Source organism: Penaeus monodon, chromosome 10, assembly GCF_015228065.2.
Source record: "Penaeus monodon isolate SGIC_2016 chromosome 10, NSTDA_Pmon_1, whole genome shotgun sequence".
Classification (NCBI taxonomy): domain Eukaryota; kingdom Metazoa; phylum Arthropoda; class Malacostraca; order Decapoda; family Penaeidae; genus Penaeus; species Penaeus monodon.
This window is the reverse complement of record NC_051395.1, coordinates 50273756-50279661: the sequence shown is the minus strand read 5'-3', so window position 1 is coordinate 50279661 and position 5906 is coordinate 50273756.

Sequence of the window (5906 nt, the reverse complement as noted above, 5' to 3'; positions counted from 1 at the left end):
AACGTCACACAGGTCCTCCTCCACCCGGCTTGGTCTTGCGGAGAGCACCTGGTGGGCAGGGTCGTCCATAGGAGGCGAGCTAGGTTGGCCATATAGACTTGAGTTGGAGATCCCGGATTATAAAATTAACAGTCCATGCCGTCTCAAAACGTGTAAACCGTTGGTGGTACACTTGGTCCTGCCAACTGTAACCCCATGATCCAGCGAGGGGACTTGTTACAAAGGCATCAAGCGACACTCCGCGACTGGATACCGGTCAGGTTTCGCTTCCATGAGCAAACTGGAAGTATCAAGGCTTGAAGACACCAGCTTGGTCCTTCTTCATAAGGTACCACCGGAACATCTCCAATGCTCTTGGTGATTGGTTCATGCTCCTGTTGCCATGACCAATCCGTGCTACTGATTCCTGGTCCTGACAACCCAGGATATGGACTACACTACCAAGGGTTTTATTTTTTATGTAAAACTTTCTGTGACTCCAACGTCCTCAGCCGCAAGCATGGATCGACTGACTGGTTCCCCTAACCCCCCAAAAGTCCTGAATCTTGGTCTTGGGTCGCAGGGGCCTCGAAGCTAAGGGCTTCGCTACATTGCTAAATGCATCAAGAGCCGCCACAAAGTGACTCCAAGGACTCATATAGGTGGCACGATCGTCGGCAAGTCAGGTCCGAGACTTATATTGCTAGTGTTGCTCCGCATCTGACTTTTGGCTAGTAGCTCTGCCCATTATCCGAGTCCATACAAGTGTTGAAAAGTGTGGGTGGCAAGACACAGCCTTGCCTCACCCGAATTAACAGGGAAGAAAAAGTTTCGCATACCCCCACCACACTTTACGCACTTTCAGTACCAGTATAGCTTGCTAGTCGCCAATAATCTGTGTCGGAATTCCCCTGACCCTCAAGATCTCCTCATAGCGATTCCCGTGCACCAGTATCGGGCTTGCTAATCAGGCAATATCTGTGTCTGAATTCCCTGATCCTAAGGATCTCCCATAGCGATTCCCGATGCACCGATCAAACGCCTTCTGGATGTCGATGTAGGCTGCAAGCAACCCAACGACCAAACTCACGACGGCGTCCACATTATCGAAGCGCTAGTATATAACGGTCATTGTGGACTTGCCAGAGTAAATCCGACTGCTCCGGTCTCTAGTGCCTCAGTAGGTGGTAATGCTTGTCATGCCTATGTTAGACCTTCCTACTGAATTTATTGTTCTAATTCTGTTTTTACGTATTTTTGAATGTCGTTTTTTACTAAGAGCGGAGGTAAACGAGAGAAACTGGAGGGGAAAATTGAACAGAAATTTGATTTTTTTTTTGTTTTTTTTTTGGGGGGGAGGGCTATTTTTTAGGCTACGAATATTGTGACATAACTAGGAAATGATGTAGAACAAATAGCAACAAAGTGAATTTCAAGAAAAAAATAGAAATTAATATCACACCTAGATGGAATGATGATTCGCTTGGCACATCACATTACGAATAATGAAATACAAGCGAAAAAAAAGGGTTTGAAGGAAATAAATGAGTCTCGTCCAGAAAAAAGGAAATGAACTATAATGAAGTAAACGGTAATTACGCACGTATCCTGGGCCTCCATCATATATATTCCATTCCTTTTTATATGCTTAGTGAAATTTGATGAAAGAATGACAACCGTTTACTACCGTTCCTTGATAGCTGCCTGGTGTTCGCTCCCTCTTGAGTCTTGGAATGTTGTTTGGTTGGCGGTTAGGCAGATTAAAGTGCCAGGTTGAGGGTGTTTGATTGGCCCCAAGGGTCGTGTTTCTTAAAAGTACAGTGCCATCTAGTATTACTACAGTGTTCTCGGTGTGGTGACGTGGGGGACAAAAGGTCGTGTGTTAATTAAAATGACAGTGCCAGAATGATTTGATGGGCACGTGTTGATTAAATTAGTGTCATAAGATTAATACAGTGTCGTGGGTGATGGTGGCGATGGTCACAAAAGGTCGTGTGTTATTGAAATACAGTGCCATAGGCTGTTGCAGTGTCAGGGTGACGGTTGTTAAAGTTGATAAAGACCAGGCTTGTTATATTGGGTTCCAGTGATAAAAGAGTGTTTGACGCTTTGTTTGCAGTGCAGAGGGTGAGTGATAGAAAGGTCTTTATTGAAGTTTAATAACAGTTGCCATTGTGTAATATTTAGAGTGGCCTCTCCAAACCATCATCCAATTTGATTATTGCTCTTTTTATCCTATATCATTATTTTTTATTATTATTTTGATTATTGAATCTTTTTAACTACCATTGTCTTGTTTTATCATATCATTATTATAATTATTACATGCCATCTTTGTGAGCATCCGTTTCATTAAAGTATTACCATCGTTATTAATGTTGTCAATCATCATTTAGTTTTCAGAGGAAGGTACAAACAACAGATGACAACACAGAGGTCGTAGACAGAAAGACATTAATACAAAACACACGTGTCTGTATATAACAATCTTCTTTTTGTTGTGCAACGAAGTGAGGGGAGAATGGCATACGTTCCACTCAGCCGCAATACCTGTAAGGAAATATGTGACTAGAAGGTCCGTTTATTTGGCTAAGACAGCGGGAAAAATATCGGATTTCAGTTTTTTCATGTCTCAAATTTTAGCTGTAATAAAGCCAGGATCAAGTTTTTGTCTCTCTCTCTTTCCTTGGGCCTTTGTCTCTCTGTATTTTTAATCTCGTATTTGCTTGTTTTCTTTTCCTTTCTTTGTCCTGTATGTTTTTGTTGTTTGTTCTGTAGTTCTACTTGTTGTTCTCTATTTCTCTATACGTCTCTGTCATGATAAATAATTCATTTTTTTTTTTTGTTGTTGTGTTTGCTGCTGCTGTTGTTGTTTGTGTGTGTGTGTTTGTGTTGTGGTGTGTGTGTGTTTGTGTGGGTGTGTGTGGTGTGTGTGTGTGTGTGTGTGTGTGTGTTGTGTTGGTGTTGTGTGTGTGTGTGTGTGTGTGTGTGCGTGCAGTATAAATCAAATTATCTGACTGCTGTCCTGTCCCCCAAAAAAAATTATTGTTTTTCAATTCACATTGGCGATGGCGGCCTTCTGGTAATGGTTGCGCTTGTCGCCGCCTGTTCTGAGTACCTTTTAGACACGCCTTAAACTATTAAATATATGCATTGTTAGACTTAATGTCTGATGTCCATTTTTATTAGAAACAATCGAGGTGTTACTTGAAATTACGTAGGGCGAGACCGATTTGTAGTTTTGTCAGCTGGACTTGTATGGTGTAGTGGAATTCTCTCTCCCTCTCTATCCCTCTCTCTCTTCTTTCTCTCTATCCCTCTCCTCTCTTCTCTTCTCTTCCTTCTCTTCTCTCTCTCAAAGGAGTCACACAATTAATAGCGACGTATGACCACTAACATTGTTCATTTCATTTCGCTTTTTTTTCTTCTTCTTCTTCTTTCTCTTCTTCTTTTTCTTCTTCTTTTTAAGGCGGTTTATAATAAATGAAGTAATAATAATTCATTTTCACTGAAACTTTCTTTATGTTTGTGTTTCCGCGTTATTTCCAAGTGTAGTTCGCTATATGTGTCTGTGTTTACGTTTATGTGGTGTTACATTTCAATATATGTTTCGAGAGTCTACGCTGGATACCGAAGTAAACCGAACGTCTGCATATCCGAATAAAATCATGTCCCCCTGTCGGTTCGGATAGGTGGGATTTACTATATATATACATCATAATACAGACGTTGTGTGTGGTGTGTGTGTGTGTGCATATATATATAATATATAGATTATATATATATATATATATTAATATATATATATAATATACATAATACATATTATGTATATATATCTAATATTATATATATATATATCTATTATATATATATATATATATTATATGACTGACGCGATGGTCCCTCGTGTCCCGAGTTCAATCCCCGCCGCGGCAGTCCGTAAAAATGTCTGCGTTCTCTGACTGCTGAAACGAGCCCGAGAAACACATATCGTCTTGCGAAGTCAACGCACGTTTCTATGGGAGTTACCAGCCGCGGCCAAAAAACCGCAGTTGTTATGAAGGGTCATCCAGTCAGGTCAAGGGGGGCACTATTAATATAACCTCTCAATAATGAATTGATGTCCTGCAGGGGAATGAAATGGCTGTAAAAAAAATGTGTGTATTATATATATAGATAGATATATATTATGTTATATATAAGATCATATATATATATATATAGGTATATAGATATATATATAGATATAGATATATATCTGATACACACACCACAACACACAACACACTACCGATATATATAATATATCTATATATAGATATATATGATATATATTATATATATTATTATATATTACCGTCATACCTGATACTTATATCTGATGTTATGCATCTTTACCTACATCTCCATCGCCATCTCTCATCTTTTCCTGCCTTTCCTCCCTCAGCGAACCCTCACGCTTCCTCGCTTCCCCTCTGTATGATGTGATTAACTGACCTCCTTCGGGCGCCTTAGTGGAAGCCCTTTGGTCCCTCTCCACTCCCGCTGTTTTAATACTGCGCGAGTTCTCCTGCCTCGTCTAACACCTGACCCTTGATTATTAAGTCAAGTGACATCTTGCGCTCTCGCTTGCTCTCTCGGTGTTTCGTCATCGGGGGGAGGGCATTGTTTGGCCTCGAGTGTTGTTGGTTTTGCTCTTTGTTTTGTTTTGTTTGTGTTGTGTTGTTTTGTGTTGTTTGTTTGTCCTCTATATCCCTCTGCCTCTGTCTCGTTTCTGTTTCTCTCTCTATCTTCTCTTTCTCTTCTCTCTCTCTATTTCTCTCTCTCTCTATTTCTCTCTCTCTCTCTCTCTCCCGTGCATCTCTCTCTCTCTCTCTCTTCTCTTTCTCTTTCTATCTATCTATCTATCTATCTATCTATCTATCCTATATATATATTATATATATATATATATAATATATATATTATATAGATTATAGTAGAGATATATATATATATATATATATATATATATATATTTATATTATATATATATATATATATATATATTATATAAATATATTATATATATATATATATATATATATATATATTATATATATTAGTTTATATATATTATCTATATATATATTATATATATATATAATATATTATCGTATATATATTCTATATAATATAGATGATAGATAGATAGATAGATAATAGATAGGAGAAAAGAGAGAGAGATGAGAGGAGAGAGAGAGAGAGAGATAGAGAATAGAGAGGACAGGTAAATAGAGAAAGAGAAGAGAAAGAAGAGATAGAACATAAGAGACAGAGGCAGATACATAGAGAATAACCACAACACAAAACAAAAACAAAACCCAAAACAAAACAAACAAGAGCACAAACCAACACACTCGATGCCAAACAATGCCCTCCCCCCGATGACGCAAACACGCCCTAGAGAGCAGCGAGAGCGCAAATGTCACTTGGACCCTCATTAATCAATGGTCAGGTGTTAGGACGAGGCAAGGAAACTCGCGCAGTGATAAAACAGGGGGAGTGGAGAGGGAAGGGCTTCTACTAAGGCGCCCGAAGGAGGTCAGTTAATCACATCAAACACAGGGGAAAGCGTGGCGCGTGAGGGTTCGCTGAGGGAGGAAAGGCAGATAAGATTAATGATGGCGATGGAGATTTAGGTAAAGATGCATAACTTCAGTATAAGTATAGTGTTGAATATATATTATATATATATAATATATTTATATATTATATATATATATTATATATATATATATATTCTGTGTGTGTGTGGTGTGTGTTTGTGTAGAATATGATCTATATATATATATATTATATATATACATATATATATATTATAATATATATATAATATATATAATAGATAATGATATATATTATACACACATTTTTTTTTACAG